Source organism: Cupressus sempervirens, chromosome 9, assembly GCF_028749045.1.
Source record: "Cupressus sempervirens isolate cs-2001-9-10 chromosome 9, ASM2874904v1, whole genome shotgun sequence".
NCBI classification, from domain to species: Eukaryota; Viridiplantae; Streptophyta; class Pinopsida; order Cupressales; family Cupressaceae; genus Cupressus; species Cupressus sempervirens.
Window position 1 is genome coordinate 513,893,225 of NC_143126.1, and position 22,288 is coordinate 513,915,512.

A 22,288-nucleotide genomic window follows, 5' to 3' on the forward strand; every position below is an offset into this window, starting at 1 on the left:
CCTAGCCCAAGCTGACAATGAACCTGAACAAGAAGTATCTCCAGATATGGGAGAATGTCTCATGATGAGAAGGAAAATGATTATTCTAGCCAAGGAGGATGTAGAGGAGAAAGTCATTGATGATTCATGGCTCAGGACCAACATATTTTGGACAATGTGCACCTCGAGGGGAAAGGTATGTCAAGTAGTTGTCGATGGAGGTAGTTGTGAGAATATGGTTTCTAAATAAATGCTAGATAAACTAAATCTCCAATGTGAGAAGCACCCTCGTCCTTATTGGATTGCATGGTTTTAAAAGGGAAGTGAAGTCATAGTAGATAAGAGATGCCTTGTTAAATTTTCCATAGGGAAGGTCTACAAGGATGAGCTATGGTGTGATGTGATTCCAATGGATGCATGTCATGTCCTCTTGGGTGGTCCCTGGCAGTATGATAGAAAGGTTATTCATAATGGGGAAAAGAATACTTACACCTTCTAGAAGGATGGATCTAAGGTAGTCTTATTACCTCTCAAGGGTGATGGAAAAAACTGAAAGTATGCTATCTGAAAAGGAACTTGTCAAGGAGATGAAAGTGATAGGGTTTTTTTATGCATTGGTAGTACCAAAAAGGAAAGAAGAAGACTTGGTTATACCACTAGATACAGCTGCAGTGTTGGAAGATTATTTAGATGTCATTCCAAAGGAGCTACCTACTAGACTTCCCCCAAAACGAGATATCCAACATCATATTGACCTTATTCCAGGAGCAAGTCTTCCCAATCAAGCGGCATATAGAATGAGTCTGACACAACATGCAGAATTGGACAAATAGGTGATTGAACTAATACAAAAGGGCTTAGTACAAGAAAGCATGAACCCCTATGTTTTCCCAATATTATTAACTCCAAGGAAAGATGGAACATGGAGGATGTGCATAGACAATTGAGCCATCAATAGGATAACCATCAGGTATCATTTTCCTATCCTACATTTGGATGACATGCTAGATGTTCTTGTTGAAGCAAAGTATTTCTCTAAGATTGATCTATGAAGTGGGTACCATTAGATCTAGTTCTGAGAGGGGAATGATGGAAAACAACTTTCAAAACTAGGGATGGTTTGTATGAATACAAGGTTATACCTTTTGGTTTGTCCAACACACCTAGTACTTTTATGAGACTCGTGAACACTGTGTTGCGCCCCTACATTGGTAAGTTTGTAGTAGTTTATTTTGATGATATACTAATTTTTAGTAAGGGAAGGGAAGAACATCTGCAACACTTGAGGATAATATTGGGGGTATTGAGGAGAGAAAAGCTCTATGCTAATTTAAAGAACTGTAGGTTCATGCAAGAAAGCTTGGTTTTTATAGAATTTGTCTTTTTTGCAGATGGTGTCAAGATGGATCCAGAGAAAGTTTGAGCTATTCTTGAATGGCCTAGTCCACATAGTATCACCGAGGTGAGAAGTTTCCACAGCTTGGCTACTTTCTATAGAAAGTTCATTTGTAATTTTAGTAGCATTGTAGCACCTGTGATAGATTGCACTAAGGGTTTAGAGTTCTCATGGGCCAAAGAGGCTGAAGAGAGTTTCCAATACCTAAAGAAGAAGGTCACTAAAGCTCAAGTACTAGCACTACCAGATTTTGAAAAAGTGTTTGAAGTGGAGTGTGATGCCTCACATGTGGGCATTGGTGTTGTACTTAGCCAAGAAGGTAAACCCATTGCCTTTTTTAGTGAAAAATTAAATGATGTGCGGAAGAAATATTCTACATATGATATAGAATTCTATGCAATTGTGCAAGCTTTGAGGCATTGGAAGCATTATCTAGTACCCAAAGAATTTGTGTTGTTTACATACCATATTGCTCTAAAATACTTGAACACAAAAAAGAAATTGAACACTAGACATGCAAAGTGAGTCTCTTTCCTACAAGGGTATACCTTTGTTCTAAAGCATAAATCAAGGAAACAAAATCAAGTTGCAAATGTCTTAAGTAGGCGAGTTGTTCTTCTAAATATCATGGAAATAGAGGTGGTTGTCATTGATGCAATCAAAGACTTGTATGAGTCTAATAGTGACTTTTGGGAAGTTGTTGATCAGTTGAAGAATCCAGTATCTGGACATGCAGACACTATTCAAGGTGATTATCTAATTGCAAGATGGTTACTTATTCATGGGAAAGTAGCTATGTGTTCCTATAGTCTCAATGCGAGAAAATATTATTTGGGAATTTCATAGTAGTGGTATGGCTGGGCATTTCAGGAAGGATAAAACAATAGCTTTGGTGGCAGATAAGTACTATTGGCTAAAGATGAAGTGAGATATCACCACGTTTGTGGAGAGGTGTCGAGTTTGTCAAGTAGCCAAATGGCACTCCAAGAACACTAGATTATACATTCCATTACCAGTACTAGTTAGACTATGAATAGATTTGAGTATATATTTTGTATTGGGATTGCTACATACACAACGAGGTAATGACTCTATTTTTGTAGATGTGGACAGATTCTCAAAAATGGTTCATTTCATTGCTTGTAAGAAAACTAGTGATGCTACTAGGGTGGCTGAGTTATTCTTTTCTGAGATAGTCAGATTGCATGGGGTTTGAAAAACAATCACCTCTGACCAAGATATCAAGTTCTTGAGTCATTTTTGGTGAATGTTATGGAAAAAAATGGGAACAAAATTACAGTTCAGTAGTGCTTACCATCCACAAACAGATGGACAAATAAAACTTGTCAATTGTAGTTTGGGTAATCTGTTGCGATGTATTGTTGGAGAGAAGCCCAAACAATGGGATTTGGCATTGACTCAAGCATAATTTGTTTATAATAGCTCAGTGAACAGGTCAACTGGTAAGTCACCATTTAAAGTTGTTTATGGACATAACCCTCAAGGTGTTCTCAGTTTGGTGCAACTTCCTTTGGGTGATGGAGTCAGTGATGATGGGGAAACCTTTGCAAAGTAGCTCCACCAGTTGCAAGAAAATGTAAGACAAAAGTTGTAGGACAACAATGAGTGATACAAATCTTCTAAAGATGCTACTCGAAGGTATCAGGTTTTTAATGTAGGGGATCTAGTGATGGTTTACCTCAGAAAGGAGAGGTTTCCTATTGGGACTTATCATATATTAAAATATAAGAAAATTGGTCCCTGCAAGATTTTGAAGAAGATTAATGATAATGCATATGAGGTAGAGCTCCCAAGTGGTCTTGATATATCTCATGTGTTTAATATTTTTGATTTGTATATTTTCCATGGTGATGATACCTCTGTTGAAAAAGAGGATGAGGTAGACTGGACACACACCATACCCATCAAAAAGAGAGAAAAAGTTGCACAGATTCTAGACAAGAAGACCATTTAGACTCGTCAAGGTGACTACAATAGATATCTTGTGTAGTGGGAAGGGTTGGCACCGACAGATACCACTTGGATTATGGAATGGGAGTTGCAAAAGCTAGATGAGCCTAAAAGGAAGCAGTTCGAGGACCGAAACTCACAGGAGCTTCATTCTTTTCAAGTGGGGGAGAATGATGCAGGGGTATCTGAGGGTTGAGGCTGCTGACTTAGATGTGGGTTTTGGTCAAGATTTACTTCCAAGGGTCATAACTTTTGACTTGAATGTAGGTTTTGGCTAAAATTTTATAGGTAGTTGCAGTGGAACGAGTTATTTGGATTGCCAATTGAGCTCAGCTCTATAGGTGGCCATTTCAACATTTTTCTAGGAGCCTGAAAACTCATCTTGACCTCTGAAATTGGCTTTTAGTGTCTTTTCCAATTTTTTAGAATTTTGTTTTTGTAATAAATCTGAAATCGTATCTTTGATTTTGTGGATTAGTTGGCAATTCGTCTTGCCTTAGTTGGGGGCTTTTCTTGGAAAAAATCAAGATTCATAGGATGAGTTTTAAAAATTACCAAAAAATGGAAATTTTTGTTTTTCCCAAAAATCTACCAAATACGATAATTTTCGGATTTGTAATAAGTAAGTGTTTGTTTTCATTGTAGAGGCAGAGTAGAGTTGCAAAAATTTTAATGAAGAGTTATGACATTCTGAAACATTTGTTTTGTGTCAAATTTTGAATTATTCTTTAATGACATTGGGGTTACATCAACAGGTCATATTTGATCTTGTATTGTAACATAGCCCAAACACAACTCATGCTTACATAGAAATCATAGTAATTTCCATGGGTGTGGACTCTTTGAACTATTAATACTACCAAATGTGTAATTCTGTGCAGGAGGTATTTTTCTATTGAATTAATGTCTTGTGGAAAAATAAGCGACAATATTTTTATTGTCCAGCACAAGCATGGGTTACTTGCACTATTATATTTACTTGTGCTATGAGCATCTCTTAAACTTGGGTTAGATTTTTTGATTCATCTCATTGTGTTCTTGGTTCCATATTATTATACATTTTGAATTGATGTCTCCCTTTCTCATGACCACATCTAATGCAAACTAGGACATAGTTTAGGGTAACATTCATTGCATACTTTGCATGTTTGCATATTTGACAATACATCTATCCTAGTGTAGAATTGCTTAGAAGCCATTACAGAGTTTGTATCCCTTTGGGGTATGAGATGGCTTGAACAAATATTTTTAATCTCAATATTCATTTCTATATCTATGTCACAATTTTTCTTTTTCTTTTTGTTTGTGTTGCATATGATGATGAATATTGATTTCTTCTTTGTGGTGAGCAAAATAATCATGATCTATTTTACAATGTTGGTTTTTTTTGTTTCAATTGGTGAGACTTTTGTTTGATAATTTTGAGGGGAGGAGATCATTATCTATAAATAATATTATACACATAATGGTCAATATTATATTAAAAATTCTATGTACAATAACACAAGAATAATATCAATGTGAAACCAAAATAGATAACCTATTTAAAAATGTAGTGTAAAGAGATGATGTTGCAAGGTAGTAGAAACATCATTTCTAGATTCAATCACCAATTTTTTAATTCACTAAACATATATTGTAAAGAATTAAGTTATTGCTAAAGACAATCATTGGACTTAACTAAATGTAATCATAAACATTTAATCTCACCAAATCAATGTAAAACCAAAAAAGTAATAACCTATTAAAACACGTAGTATAAAGAGAGGACATTTAAAGGTAGTAGAAACATCATTTTTAGATTCAATCACCAATATTTTAATTCCCTAAATATATATCATAAAGAATTAAGTTGTTCTTAAAGATCTTCTTTGGACTTAACTAAATGCAATCATAAACATTTAAATTTGTTAAATATATAGTATTTTAAAAATGTGTGTACATATAATCAACAGGAAGTACAATTATGGACTTGTATTATCAGAGCAACAATAATATAGGTATATGTAAACACTCTTGTTTTCCATATCATCAATTTTCTTAAGCAAGGAAGCAATTTCTTCATCAAGATTCAACATGTCAACTTCAAGCGACTTTGAGTGACACTTGAATCATATACAACTAAGATAGTGAAGAGGAACTCTTTGAAACATCCTTATTCTATTTGTGTAGGCTTCCTATTATGAATTACTTTTCAATAATTAAAGATCACTATAATTTTTTCATTTAAATATTTGTAAAATTTTATTATTTATTTATGAATTTGATATAATATAGAAATTATTTCTCTTCACTTTGATTGGTTCATTTCATTTGGTGTTATAGGACCCCTTTTCTTAGAGGCTTCCTCATCTTGCTTTTCTTTCCATGAGATTTTTCAAGGTAAACATTAGTTTAGATTTTTATTTGCTACTAGCAATTACTTGGTACATTGTATATAGTTGAAGAATGGAAAGATATGTAAAATCTATTTGATTAAAATTAATATTTTAAAATATACAAATATAAACATAATAATTGTAATCAATGCTAAATCATTTCTTAAAATTTGGTAGAGTTAAATGAACAATAATAAATTTACTATTTTTTTTGGTGAATTCAACATTTAAATTAAATATTGAATTCCAACCATGTCATAAACAAATTTGATAAATCCTTTTTAATCAAATTTTTAACTATTTTTTCTGATAATACCTAAATTAAAGTTAAAATTAAAATTCATAATGCTTATTTTTTAAGGATATAGAATTTATTTGAATTAAATTTAATATGTGTACATGCTTATTTTTACTTTAACCTATATATTTCTAATTACTAAACTATAATATATATTTAAAATCATTATGAAGTTAGAATATTATAATAAAAAAGTATTCAACTTATTATTTAAATTTTTATTTCAAATTACTTTAAAAACTATGAACTTCAAAATAAATAGTACAAAATAAATTTAGATAAAGTGTAACAAAAATTCTAAAAAGATTAAAAGAAATATTCCAAGACAACTTTAAAAGGAAAATAGAATGGAAAAAAAAAAACTCGAGAAAGCACAAATTAAAAATAAATGAGAGACAACTACCTTGAAAACATCGGATCATGAAGACAAAAAGCATTAGCTATGATAATATGCCACTAGCTATTGCATTCGCCTTTCTCGTATAGAGTTGTAATTCTATTTGTTTTTAGAAAAATTAATAGTTTATAAAACCATTTATCTTTTCAATAAAATTAATTTTAAATCACTTTTAATTAAAAAACAAAAAACATATTCCAAAACCATTTATCTCTTTAAGAAAATTAATTTAATCCACTTTTAATAAAAATAAAATAAAGTAATCTATTTATGCCTTATTGGATTAACTTAATCTATAATTATGGATTCGTGCAACTAGATATGCAAAAAAATTAACAGTTTTTCATTTTGTAAAACCATTTATTTCTTCAATAAAATTAACTTAATTGGTTTATGGAGGTTTATTTGATCAACTTAAAACAAAATACATCAAAGGAAAATGACCCACAACATGGACTAAAGAACAATTATCTCAGTCCTTTTTGGTAAATACTAGCATTTGCTCAAATTAATCTTCTCTTCATTTGCATAGCTTCTCCAAAGCACATCCATTCTTCAAAATCTCTACTTTTTTACCTTCCAACCCTAACAATGCTTCATCTAGTCATTGGAAAACAACTCCCAAGGATCAAGCCTCTTCTTAAATGTCAAAAAAATTGGGCAAATTCACAGTTTTCTTAGCCAATCCATTGAACAAATGGTCACCTAATTTCCCCCAGCACAAATTTCCATCATATTTCTCAATCAACACTTGCTCAATCTCCTAGTACATGTCCACCTTAAACTTTGGATTCTGGAACATTAGCCTCTTAGTTCCTATTATAAATGTCACCATATCTTTCAGAGGACCAAGAAAAGCTTCAGATCTCCTGATCCTTTTTACATGCATCCCGAACCTGAAAAAGAGGAACTGTAATTTTCCAAATCAAATGCCTATCTAGATTTCACACGCCGATCTAATCCACAAATCAACTAGTTATCATCTATAATTTTGTTTGAAAAACTCAATTTACGGTTGATCAAAAGATCTTTTGAAATACATAAAGATAGTGGAGATCTCAAATATCCAAACAAATGAATTGATATGGTCGGTGTTGCAGATCTAGATGAGATTTTCATTTATTGTTCGATGAGTAGTTTCCAAATACAACTACTGATTTTTATGAACGGATAGGTTTTGTCTGAAGTTTCCACCTATAATAGCCTATTGGCTAAAAATTTTGATTGTTTTCTTTTAGTTTGACAACAATCTCTCTAAATTTTTAATTCTCTTGGAAAATGTGAATTAGTTCATTGGAAACGATTGTTTTCATAAGAATGAAGTCAAAAATTATTTTCCATTTCTTAGTTTGTGTACCTTGGCTAGGTATACACTATTTTATTTTATTAAGCCAATAGGCCTATATGTGGGAGCTTTGCTCTTGGATTTTATAAATATTTGCCTGAAAATTGTCAGCCTCTTGCCATAAAAAATAATTCAGGGTATTTTGAATTTTTTTCTTATTAGTTTAATTTCCTTTCATTTCTCTTTTATTTCATTTAAATAACTTTATATTCTTATAAATTATAAATATAAGTGATTTGAAGTTTCTAACTGTATGACCACTTTCTAATTTAATTTTAAAACTGGCATGCTTCTAATTGTAGCGGCAAAAACTTGCTTTTTAAAAAAAATGTATAATAATTAATTGAAAAAAACAATAGTATCACAATCTTTATGGCTATCTTTAAAATAGAAACCAAAAAGAAATGGATGTTAGAAATTTATAATTTCCTCACCTTTCTCAATGCTTCCATTGGATATTGAAGTTTCCTATTTTGAAAAAAAAATCCTTTAAAGATGGAGTTTCTAAATGTATTAATTAATTTGTGTATATCTTTCAACCTTGGCTTCTTTGAAATGTTGCAAGATAGAGAGCAAGGCCAAGACAAAGACTATATGCCAACTCCATGAATTGCTTGCAATAATTCGCTCTCCATTTTGTCATGATATGGTAACTTAAAGATGTTCTTCATAAAAACAATATTTTATGCATAACTTCACATTTGTATCTATTATGTGACTTTATTTTCTAAACACATGGAAACTAGGACTCTATATTGCTCCATCCACTAGAGAAATGTAGTTTATGGTTGTTAATTTTACCAAGATGAATTGATTGCATACTAATGCTTTTTTAAAATTACAAATCAGTATAATTGGGTGCCATTGTAGTTTTTAAGGTAATTTTTCCTTCTTAATTTTATTATTTTCATTGGATTTTTAATGTAATCCTTTTTTTTTTATAAGAAATAAATATAACAGCTTTTACTTGTATGAAATCTATATGCACTACATTTGTGCAAAAACGTATTTAAATCTACATAAAATACATCTATAAAAATCTATTTAGCTAAATCCTACATCTCTGTTTTGTCCTCTCATTCCAAATCTAAATTTTTGAAATTTGTCATAATCCGATAAAAGATGTGTTAAATCTTTACTCCCTTTCAATTTTTCGTATAGATGTTATTAGATCGTAAAATCTTAGTCATGTGTCTATTGCATAATTGATTAGCTTCACTAAGGCTTCTTAGTTGAATGTCCTTGTCGGTACTAATTAACAACATAATCATCTCATAAGCAATTTCAAAATCCTATCAACTACCTAGCAATCTTCTGATGCTCTCATAGAATCTCATGGTTTATGCTATCACGCACTATGATCAATAATAATCAAGGCTCAAAGATGTGATGGACACAAAAATGTGTGTGATACTTTGTATATAACTGTACAGATTTCTCTAAGAAATACACAAACCATGGCTTATAGAACTTGTCATATTCAAGAATAACATTGCTTGAGAAATTGTTCTTCTATGAAACAATATTTGGTAAGGTCTAACATGAGACAATAAGAAAATTCATATACCACAGTTGAATTTCCCTATATACAAGATCTGATTCAACAATGTGCCCTATAAGACTCTCAAAATTTTGCATTAACACGCAGAATACAACCCATGGATCCAAATCTAATTCTAGCAACAAAAAATAAAATTCACATATTCATGCTTCTTTAATATAGGAAGCCAATACTAGAGGTTAAGCTAACAATAATCTGGACAAACAAATAAGGTAAGCAAACAAGATAGGATATTAGTTAAATGGGAAGATACCAATGCTATGATACTGACATAATGATACAAAATCAGGTCTTCCACCTATTGAGTATTCCAAGCTTTATCAAATCTAATCCAATTTATCATAAAATTAAATTAAATTTGATGATGCTCTATGCATAATGCACTACTATCCTCCAAAAATAAATTTATATATTTTACTATTTTGTTACTCTACACTTGAATATTGATACACAGTTTTTTTTTTTTAAATTACAAACATTCCAATTTCTTTTTATTACATTGATTTTCAATTTCAAAATGGAGTATTACCTACAAATTATCATTATACTATGATTTCTATCAACTTCTCATTGCACGTAAAAAAACACGCAACTACTAGTTTTATTTTACTTGATCAAACTTTGTTATAATTTATTTGTAATTTATTGAGCTATTTAGCATTGAATGATTTATAATTGGGTGGGGTAAGTTAAAGTTGTAGATATCTAACTAAATGTCAATTGTGTTGTGATCTACCATAGTCAAACTTTTAGAGATTAAAATAAATATGATATTGCCAATATAAAAGCTCCTGCACCAAACTTAATGTTAATGGGATTATATTAGTTATCATTTGTAGCAGCTGAGGCTCACTTGTAATGGGATTGTGATGTTTGTTTGTGCTCCATTTCTTTGTTGTGCAAGCCACAAATAAATGGTACTAGCTAATCTCAAGACAAAATGCACTAAAGACAAAACAAAGTCATCTTTTTTTCCAAATTTATGAAAACATAGTAATTTGTTTCCAAATTTTTTGTTGTTTTCAACTAGAAACTATGCAAATCATGAAGATTAAATGCTGAAAATTTCAAAAAAAATCATGATGTTTTTTATTTTTTGAAATTTGGTCAACTATACAATTTGTAGGGAGGATAGCCATGTCTGAAATGAATTGCCAAAACTATCTCCACACCAAGATTTGGGCTACGTGTTGATGTTGTGCTTTTATTTATTTTATTTATTTGTGTAATTCTTGGAAATGGGTCAGATAAGCAGAGATGCTATGATTATAAGTTTTTGACAAGAATAGACATTAGGTTAGAATAATAATGAATAATTACTTTTGACATACTAAATGTGTCTTTTTCTTACTAGTAAGAAATGATAATTGCAAGTGAAGGGTGAAGTTATTATTTCGGACATAAAATAGTCTATTATTTTCTTAACATGCCTGCAATTTTTATTAGTATATGAATCAATTTTGGAGGGGTGATGAATGTGGGCAAAAGGGGGAGGGTAGATTAAACCTGCAAGTCTTTTACTTTACACTAGTTATGTGCTTGGCCAAGCTCAGTAAAAACAATTATGCATATGTTAGAAATGCAAGGTTAATTATTTATTTTTGCCTCTTCCACATCCTTTTGTATGTTTCTACTAGAAATGTGTAAGTAGATTAGATCACATGGTTGCACCAGATCTTTTTGATTCAGTTGTGTTGAGTTGCTAGCCTTCTTGTGCCAGGGTCAAGTAGTTCTTTTTAATTGAAGAACCTCAGGGAGCTAACCACTCCATTGTTGGGCTCTAAAAGCGCCTAAGCCACTCTTCTATCCTATGATAGTAGGTGGATTGCATTCTGATGACTTGGGGATTGGACTACACGTGGATGGGTTAAAAGGTCCGATAGCATGTTTCTTTTTGGTGTTTTTATTTTCTTGCACACTTTATATCATATTGATGTACTAATGATATGCTTATGTTTGATGTGCATGCCGACATAGTTTGTGAGATAAGATTGATGTGTTTATATGTATATTTCAACATTTTATGCATTTGCAATACTGACATTTGGTTGGCTTTGTATCAGTTACTAATGACATTAATTATGTTTAAATTATGAGTTTTATGACAACATTGATTCATCTTTGTAACTTGACTGAATGTCCTTGTAATTTAATTTTTAAACTCTGATGAAATGAGAACAAGTACTTATGCTTATGTAGTTTGTGTTTGGCTTTTCAACTCTTAAATTCTCCTTTTAATGGTTGTTTTGCATATGTAGCAATGTTAGTGGATTTCAGTTCTTACATTTATGCACTCTGTATGAATTTTGAATGTTGTGATTGCAGTTGGGAAATATTTTCTCATTCTCTTTAAAATTAGAGAGATACACTACATATTCGAGTTTTGTAATTTATATTCAATAATGGGCAAATCACTAAGATAACTTTTATTAGATGCATGCTAATAGAGATAAGAGCTCTCTCCAATAGAAAAAATATTAAATATGTTAGTGGGAGACACACAAATTGTATTCTAGCATAAATTTTGTAGGGATGATTGGTCCCAAAGTTTGTACAAATTGTATTTAAGCAGAGTTTGTACAGGTCAAAACAAGCTGCACGACATTGGTACTTAAAATTTGATAATTTTATGACACACCAAAGTTTTACTTGTTGTGACTCAAACATGTTTGTTTACTACAAGAGGCCTCCAAATGGTGAGTTTTTGATTCTTCTACTTTATGTTGATATTATATTGGCTACTAGACATAGTGTGCAAGTTGCTAGTGAGTTGAAAATGCATTTGGCTCTTTGTTTTGACATGAAAGATATAGAGCCAGTGAAGAGAATTCTTGGGATGGATATAATCAGAAATAGAGAAAAATAGAAATCAAATTATCTCAAGAAAACTAGATTGCAAAAGTGTTAGAAAAGTTCAATATGTCAAATGCCAAATTACTTTCTATTCCATTTATTGATAAGGTTTGTTTGTCTTCTAAGACATGTCCTTCCACTATGGAAGAAGTCAATGACATGGATGGCATTATGTATTCTTCAACTGTTGGCAGTTTGATATATGCAATGGTTAGGACACATCTGGATATTGTTCATACAGTGAGAGTTGTGAATAGCTTTATGAGTAATTCGGGAAAACTCATTGGCAAGTAGTTTAATGCATTCTTCAGTATTTGAGAGGCACTTCCTCTCATGTTTTATGTTTTATTAGTAAAGCTCCTCATATTTGTGGTTATGCTAATTCTAGTTTTGGCTGGAGATTTAGACCAAAGATGGTCTACTACAAGCTATGTGTTTGCTTTTGTTGGGGAAGTGATTAGCTAGACTTCTCATAAGGAACAAGTTGTTTCTCTTTTCTCTATCAAGGTTGAATACATTTCTCTCATTGAGGGGGCTAAAGAGCTAATATAGTCACAAAGATTGTTTGGAGAGTTGGGGTATAAGCAATCCTACTTCACTCTATTTTGTGATAGTAGGAGTACTATTCATTTGGCTAAAATTTTAACTTTCATAGTCCCACAAAGCATATAAAGACCATATTTCATTTCATTCGTCATGCTCTTGAAGAGAAAAATTTACAATTAAAGAAGATTGATACTATGGTTAGTCTGGTCGATGTGTTAACAAAGGTAGTATCTTGAGAGAAGTTTGAATTTTGTAGAGCTTCTGTTGACATTGTCACGACATAGCCATAAGTATTCCAAGTAGGGGATATCTTTGTGCAACTCCAATTCAACTCCAAGTGGGAGATTGTAATGGTTTTGGAATAAGAATATGTAACCACTCTAATGGTGCAACCCAGTCTTGAAATTGTTGATTAGTATTATATTATGTATTATTTAAATAAGAGATTTTTCCCCTCTTGAAGAGTGGATGAAGTTCAAACATTCTGGATGAACCATTATAAATCTTGGTGTTAATTCTCTACATTTCATTTTGTCTTATTTCTTTCCATTTTTTTCATATCTTTCTTTCAACCTGATATGTGCAAGGTGTAAACATATGATGGGTAGTGTCTTGATAATTGGATGAATATAGAGGGAGGGGATTACCATCCACAAAAGAACATACGAAGGGTGTTAAGAATATTTTTGACAAAGCTTAGTGGGAGTACATATGATGGAACTTGGATTAGGGAATATATGAAAGCTAGCTACAATATCTATGTAGCTCATAGTGTTTTGAATTCAAAAAGGCAAGGAGTCTTTTAGGGAGCTCATGTTTGGTGCACCAAGTTGGATGCAGTGGGATGTGATGCAAGAGAGTTTTGCATTGGGATCTTGGCTTTAGCTCGCTAAGATTTGGTTGTTAGTCTTCTCACGGGACATGGAATTAGTCTTCTCACGAGACATAGAATGACTCGTAGATGTCTCTAGCTATGCACTTTGATAACCTTATCTCACATGGTGATTAGATGTCACCCAGGTTTCGATGTCTATAATCCATATGTACTGGTGACTTGGTACAATAGATTCTATAATGTAATCTCTCTCATTTTGGATGGAATACTTTAGGAAATGCCAACCTATGCAAGGATGTCACTAGCACGACAAACTAAATGTTGTCACCTTGCCAATTCTTGTGTAGATTACAATGAGTTATAGATCAACATAGGTCTAGTCTTTATGTGTCATGTGTAAGGTGTAAGATTCATAGAAGAAAGAATGCATAACAAGATCAGTATCTAGAGCTTAGCAGGTACCACAAGAGAATAAAGAGCATGAGGCAACCTTGGTGGCAGTCTAGATAGAGGAGCAATATTAGATTAAGGCAACTTTTGAGAAGACACACCACAAAAGAAAAACACTTAGTAACATCAACAATAGTCAAATACATTAGAAATACTAGCCATTTAGAGATAATGTATGTAGCCACAATAGATGTCCTCATTATTGAATATTGAAGGCCAACAGTCACATGGGTGTTTTTCCCTCCATTATTGTGTCTCTTCAGCTGATCATTTGTGATCTAAAAATGTTGATGGCTTGTATTGTAAAATCATTCTATTTTTCTCATCAATATAATTCCTCTGCTCTGAGTCTGGATGTAGCCACAATTTGTGGTGAACCATGATAAACTGTGAGGCCTCGCCCCCACCCATCCTAGCACCGATGATACATTATTATTTTGATACTCATGCCTTGTTATGTCAGAACATTATTGGATACACTGAACATTTTTATGCTATTTTACGATGTGTGATGCTTTACTTCAGTTATCTGATTTTGTCATTTAATGCTTATAAATATGTATAATGATGAAGAAAATGTATGCAACACTAACACTTTTGGTTATGCAAGTCGAAGGGTTAGAAATATGAGTGGAATTAGATAAACAAATATTTATTAAGAAATGGATGCTTTAATTTATACAATTCTTCTAATATGTAATTCACATTATGCATGTAGTTTTTGGACCTACTGATGTGTGCAATGAGTGTGCAGGAAAATTAGAAGAGACAACTCAATGGAGAGGGGGAGCTAAATTACTTGTTGATTTTGTGCTAACTTTGTATTGTAATTCTTTAAAAGTTGTAAATTGGTCTTACTATTCTCCTAGCTTTTAAGTGTTCCTAATAAGTCTTTAAAGGCCTAAAAATATTAAATTTAAGTACCCTATGGGTAAGGGTATGGGTGGGGAGTACTTTCCAACCCTTTAGCCTCCTTGGTTGACTTTTAGGGTCACTCAAAAACCCTATTTTAGGTTGATTTCGAAAATGGTTTTTTCTTTACTTGGGTTAGTGAAACCAAACCTCCATCTTGAAGTCTAGTTGAGTTAAGGACCATACTTAGAGGCATTTTGGGAGTAGTTTTGGTTTTTGTCACCCAATCCTATAATTTTCAAGGAATTTTGAAGATTGAAGGAAGAAAGGGAAGCTCTTCTCAAACCACCATTGCCATAACTCTTCTATGAAGGTAGGAGTTCTTCACTCTTTGAATGGTTCTTTATGTGTGTTCATGTTTTGAATCTTGCTTGAATCATGTTTGAGACATTTTGTAGTTATGCATTTCTTGCTTGTGTGTTGGGGGTGGATTTGGGAGGAATTTTACCTTGTTTTCTTTTGATGTTATTCATATGCCTTCTTGATGTTTTGGTTGTTTTTGAGAGGTTTTCATGGGGATGGTTTTGGCAACACTCACCCTTGGATAGGGAAGAAGTGGCCATGTTTGGGGAAAGGGCTTTAGTTGGACCTCAATAGTGTAGAGTCTCCTCTCATGGTGAGAGGAGGGAAAAAGGGTAGGGTGTATGGGCCCCTACTTGTCATCTCATACCTTGTTGTTATTGAGAATTCTTGAATGTGAAAAAGAATGAAAATCCTTATGGATATAGCCTCGAAAGGGCCTTGTAAAATAATGGAAGTTCTTGAAGTTCTAGCCCCGAAAGGGCTATGTGATGGTATGGTGATTGACTTCTCCTATTGAGAAAATCCACCTTTCCCCTATTTTGGTTCATTGTTGGACCTATTGTGCAACCAGGTTGGGAATGCATGCTTAAATTGCTTATCTCCTTGTGTTGTTTACCTCCATGTTGGTTCTTGTCCTTTCCATGTTTTTCCTTGATGCAATGAAGACATTTGATAAAAGTTCTCTTGTGAAAGCCTTGAAGAAAACTCATTGAATTGTAATATTATGTAATTTGCAATTGAATTTGATGTAGTGGCAAAGACATCGAGTTTTCTTACTGGTTCTTTCCCAATGGACCCTTGAACCAGGATGAATAATAGAGAAAAGAAAAGATTATGAAATTCTCCTTGCAATGCTCTCATGTGGTTCCAAATTTCGGCATATGTATGTGAGAAATTAGAATGATAGTTAATGTCTTGAATTGGGAAATTTTGAGTTTCAATTATGATAATGAAAGACAATGGATGTGTTGAAGTTATCAATTCAATGTTTTGAATATTAACATGTAATAATAATCCTACATTGTGATCACCGAGCTAGCACATTCATTGTTAAGCTTCATTAGTAATACAATTAAATTTGATAAGAATTATTCATCACCTTTTTGAATTCTGAATATAGGATCATAATTCCTTGTTAAGTTTCATAAAGAACAAGATCAATTTGATTAAGAGGTGTTGAATTTCCTTGAATTTAAATAAATAAGAGAGAACACATACCATGTTATATGATGACTATATAAAACATACATCCTTGTCTTTAGATGATTGAATTAACATGAGCTATAGTAGAAAGAGAATTATAATCCTTTGCATCCTTTTGTATCACTGTGCTTGTTCATAGAAACTCCATATTACCCTTAGAAATGTTTAAACTCATCTTGCATAACAAGGAACTTTAGCAAGAAAACATGCCAGCACTTGGCAAAAAAAAAAATGGTTTTCAAAATTGTGCATCTCCAGGTCAAAAAACCCTCTCTGGAAAATGTATGGAGAAGCCTTAAATTTCCCCATGTCACAGAGAATATTCCATGAGATATTTTCCTTTGAATTACAAATCAAAAATCATTGTTAATTCATTAAATAATATAACTTAAATTAGATTGAGTATAAAACATCTAAATATATAAATGTTAATGCTTTTAAATTCCTTGTCCCAACTATAAAACTTTTGGGCATTTAATTCCATAGGTCTTAGAGATTTAAGGCATGATGCAAGTCGAATCATGTAGTAATTTTTTTTTTTTAAAACTTCCAACCACCTATCAGCAAGTACAGGGGTTGAATCACCTTGAGGGAGGGCATGAGAATGTTTAAACACTTAAATTGTGGCAAAACCTTTTAATGCTTTCACCCCACTCATCATATTAACCCTGCGATGACGTGGGGTCATGTCTTGGCTTGTGGAGGTGGTGAAGTTATTAACAAAAACTTAAAACCCCTCTGCACTTTTCACCCACCCCCCCCAATGCCTCACTCTTCCTCACGCGCGATCCAATGCGTGAGCAGTTGGAAGGGACAAGTTTGCATGCGCAGGCCCTTGGGCAACACGCAAACTCTTGGGAAGTGAGGTCTATGTTGCCCCACTTGGCATAGGGGGGGTGTAGGGGGGAAAAGTAGGTTCTAGGACTAGGGTAGAAGGGGGGGGGGGGGGGTGGGGGGGGGGGTGGGGTGTAGGTTTGTTAGTTGGGTCATTTGTTTAATGTTAGTAAGTTAGTTAGTAATTAGGTTAGTTGTGTAGTTAGATTATTAGATTTTAGTTAATTTAAGTTGTTTTAAATTTGAAGTTTAGTTAGAATAGTTTTGATTTTATTTGAATTAATTTAGTTGTTATATCCTTAGTGTAGTACTTGTGATGTTAGCTTAAAATTTAATTATAAGTTAATTTATTTTAGTAGTAATTAATTAGTCAAGGATTGTTCTAACTAATTATTATGTTTAGTTAGTTTTAGATGTATGTCTTATTTAAATTAGGATTAGCGTTAATTATTAAGTGGTGTGTGGATGTTAGAATACTAAGCTATTGTTTTTAATTTAAAAAGTTTTTAAATATGAAATTTGAATATCTCAATTGGACAACTTTAATGTTTTATTAATTCGCGTTATACTATTGTGTGAGTATAGATCGATTTTAATAAGGATCTAATTTATGATAGTTCAAATAAAATTAGATTAAAATATAGATTTTCTGAATTCATTCTTGTCATCAATTATAGTGGTAAACAATTAATTAATTATTTGGATGGTTATAGTATGTTGGAGAAAATTTTTAAGGCTAAGCTTAAATTTGGATTAAGCTTTAAAACGTAATTTGAATGAACTCGCTCGAAGCTAATTAACGGAATTAAGCCTGAAGTAAATCATTATAATTGTAATAATGTTCAAGTTTTCAATTTGTTGAGAAGGCCTAGTTAATTAGGTCGCCTTTAAGGTCGTTGTTATTTAAGTCTTTGTGTCGATCTCTGTCAACCTTAATTTCTTTTGTATCTTAGTTTAAAAAAAAAAAATTGTGCATTTTTGCCCCTTATATTTTGGGCATGACATAAACATCTTTGTTTATGCATCTTGTTGTTCTGTATTTTTCTTTTGCATTCTTTATTAATTTACAATTGGTATCAGAGCCTGCAATTGATTTCGGTGATCAAATTTCGAAGTCATGGAGGAATCAAGAGTGAAGAAATTCTCGGAGAAGAATTTCAGTTTGTGGAAGGTACAGATACGATCATTATTGGTCAAGCATGATCTTGCAATAGCAATCAAAGGTAAAGCGAAGAAGCCTACTGCCATGACATATGAGACTTGGGCTAAAACTGATGAAAAAGCAATGGCAGAGAGTTTTCTCTCACTATTTGAGAATGTGTTGTTCAATTTGAACAATGAAAAGACAACAAAGGAGGGAGGTATGGGACAAGCTCCATAGTATGTACCAAACTACATCTATTGCAAACAAAAATTTTATAATGAAGAAGCTTTACAAGTTGAAGATGAAGGACGGAACAATGATGTTGAATCACATAAATGAGTTAAACACTCTTTTATGTCAAGCACACTCCATTGGTATGCCTCAAGATGACGAAAATAAGGCGGTCATCTTATTATTTTCCTTACCAGACAGCTAAGATGGTGTGGTAGTAGTGGTCAGCACTTTCGTTATCGAAAAAAATAAGTTGATCTACAATGAGGTGGCCTCTACATTGCTTAGTGAAGACATGAGGAGAACTAATAAAGTGTCTTCATCCGGCGATATGCTAACGATGGTTAGTACAGAAAATAAAGAAAGAACTCGACATAGAGGCAGAAATAACAACAACTGAAGATCACAATTAGCTAGAAAATCGCAGTCCTAGGGTAGACAAAGCGATTGTTGGATTTGTGGAAAGGTTGGTCATGTTAAAAAGGACTGCAAAAAATATAAAAGAGCTCAAGAAAAGGTTTTGGACAGTGGAGAAAACATCATTGATGATCATGGTGATGGTGTTTTGGTTCTTGTGACAAGTGAAACAACATCAAATTCATGGGTAATTGACTCTAAGGCTTCATTTCATGCATCTTCTTGTAGTGAAGCCTTCACAAACTACAAAGAAGGTAAATTTGGGAATGTTTATTTGGGTGATAACAAAGCTTGTGAAATTGTAGGAAAGGGTGATATTTTGTTATCAATAGAAGCAGGCACTCAATTATTGCTTCAAGATGTTAGGCATGTTCCCAAATTGAAAAGAAATTTGATTTTCGTCAATCAGTTATATGCTTAAGGTTTTCTTACACTCCTCATGGACACATGAAAAATTACTAAGGGTTCCATGATTATCGCCAAAGGGAATAAAGTCGAAAACCTATATGTTGTAGAAACTAATGATGAGGTGGGAGCTGCGATGACTATTGTGGACAACGATGTTGTACTTTGGCATCAAAGATTAGGCCACATGAGAAAAAAGGGATTAGAGGTTATATGTAATCGAGATCAACTTCTGAGTCTCAAATCAGAAAATTTAAAATTCTATGAGCATTGTCTTCATGGGAAACAAAAATGTGTCAGCTTTTTGAAGCATGGCCATGACAAGAAGACAACACCATTGGAGTTAGTGCACTCGAATGTCTTCGGTCCGACAGAGGTAATCTCATGGAGGCACAAATTTATTTGTTTCCTTTCTTGATGATTGTACTAGAAAGGTTTGGATCTATATGATGTCTAGAAAGTCTGAAGTTCTCTCAAAATTAAAATTTTTTAAAGCTCTTGTTGAAAATCAAAGCGAGCACAAAATCAAATGTTTAAAATTAGATGATGGATGTGAATTCTATTCGTTGGAGTTTAATAACTTTTGTGCAGATCAAGGTATTTGACCAATGAAAGTTGTACCATTCACCCCTCAAGAAAATGGGGCAGTAGAAAGACTAAATTGAACTATACTTGAGAAAGTTCGATGCATGCAATCTAATGTTGATTTAGGCAAAGAATTCTAGGCAGAGGCCTACAATACAATAGTGTACTTGATTAATCAAAGTCCTTCATCTCGTTTGGACTTTGGAATTCTGGAAGAGGAATGGCTGGGTAGAGGGATTTCCTACTCACATCTTAGAGTGTACAGGTGTCAAGCATTTGTTCATGTTCCTAAAGAAAAAAGGAGCAAGTTGGATTCAAAATCACAGTAGTGTATCTTCATGGGATATGGAGAAGATTGGTATGGATTTTGATTATGGGATCCTATTGCAAAGAAGATTGTATGGAGTAGAGATGTAGTATTTAATGAGACGAAGTTACCAGCTCTTCAATCAATATCACAGGAAAGAGTTGTTGAAGATTTTATTCCTATGTCCTTTTTAAACAACTCTTCATGCAATCGACAGTCTCAGCCTATGGTGTCTACTCCTACCTTTGTTTTACCTCCATTTCCCGGACTTAGCAGTGATTCAGAGCCTTCTTCTCATACTCTGCCATCGCCACAACAAACAGAGCATCTTCATCAGCTTGATAGAGAAAATGTTTTTGAAAACAGGGATTTCACCCAAACTTCTGCAGACTCCACACAAGTCGATCACAGTCTCCTTCCTAAATCAGGGTTGCTTCATATCTCTGCTCCCTTATGCAACACGGACTGTGATGGGTATAACAGCCCTGCTCACGGTTTGGACTGTAGCAAGCACGATAGTCATAGTGTTGTGGATTTGTTTGGAAGTGGAAATCTTCAGCCTACTAGTCATGATGATGACTAGGAATCATGATGTGAGGGTTTCTCATCCTCCTTCCATTCTTCCTGAAGATTGTGGTGTCTCCCACGAAAACCACAGTGAACAATCTTGCTGCTCACTCTGCTCCACACGGCAAGTTGATGCTTCTGCCCACAGAGATACAGTGTCGTTGTTAGTCAATAAAACTCCTCTACACACCTCTCACATACATGGAGCATCCACTCGGGTAGCAGATCTATTTAAATATGGTGCTGGAGATCATCAACGTCTGCTCCCTTCTAAGTGGTCCCCTTCATTCACGCCCGATGAAACCCATGTTCATCATGAAGCTTGCGTGCACAGTCATCGTTTGCTAGACAATAACAGGACACTTCAAACCAGTCACTTTGGAGATCTCACTGCTCAACGTGACTCCTCTCCTACTGTGCCTTGGTCTTCTACAGACAGAATGACAGAAGTTGGATTGGATTGCGTGGATTTGGGTGTTCCATCTACAATAGTCTACCCTACCATACAACAGTCACAAGAAGCTTTAAGAACCCACATGTGTGATTCTTCGAATGCTCAAACACATCATGGCCACAGGGAACGAGACTTGGATGTCTCTCAGCCAATCCACACATATTCACGGGGCAATGACTATGAATTAATAAGAAACAATTTTGAGAATGATAAACACATTCCAGATTTAAGGCGGTCTACAAGAGAGAGGAGGATGCCTGCCAAGTATTTCAAAATATGACTTTATTCTGAGGAGGCAAAGCCTAAGATTTTAATCTCTAATCAAGTGGAGCCAGTTAATTTCAGAGATGCTTGCAGAAGTACTGATAAAAATTAGTGGATGATTGCAATGGAAGAAGAGATGAACTCTCTTAAAACCAATAAAACTTGGAATCTAGCTCTGCTTCCACCCAACCGTAAAGCTCTGAAAAACCATTAGGTATATAAGGTGAAAGAGGAAGATGGTGGCAAAAAGAGGTACCGTGCTCAACTAGTTGTCAAAGGGTATGCTCAAAAAAAGGGCCTAGATTTTGGAGAGATTTTCTCACCAGTTGTATGGATGACTACAATCCGAGCAGTTTTGGGATTGGTAGCCATTTGGGATCTTGAGCTCGAACAACTTGATGTCAAGACGATTTTTTTACATGGCAACATCAATGAGGAATTGTACATGGAACACCCTGAAGGCTTTGTTCAAGAGGGGAACGAACATCTCTATGGCCAGCTAAAACGAAGTTTGTATGGGCTCAAGCAAGCTCCAAGACAGTGGTACATTGAGTTTGATCAGGTTGAACACAACTTCACCTGGTGCAAATCAAATCCATGTGTCTACTACAAAAGACTTTCTAGTGGTGAGTTTGTTATTCTTCTACTTTATG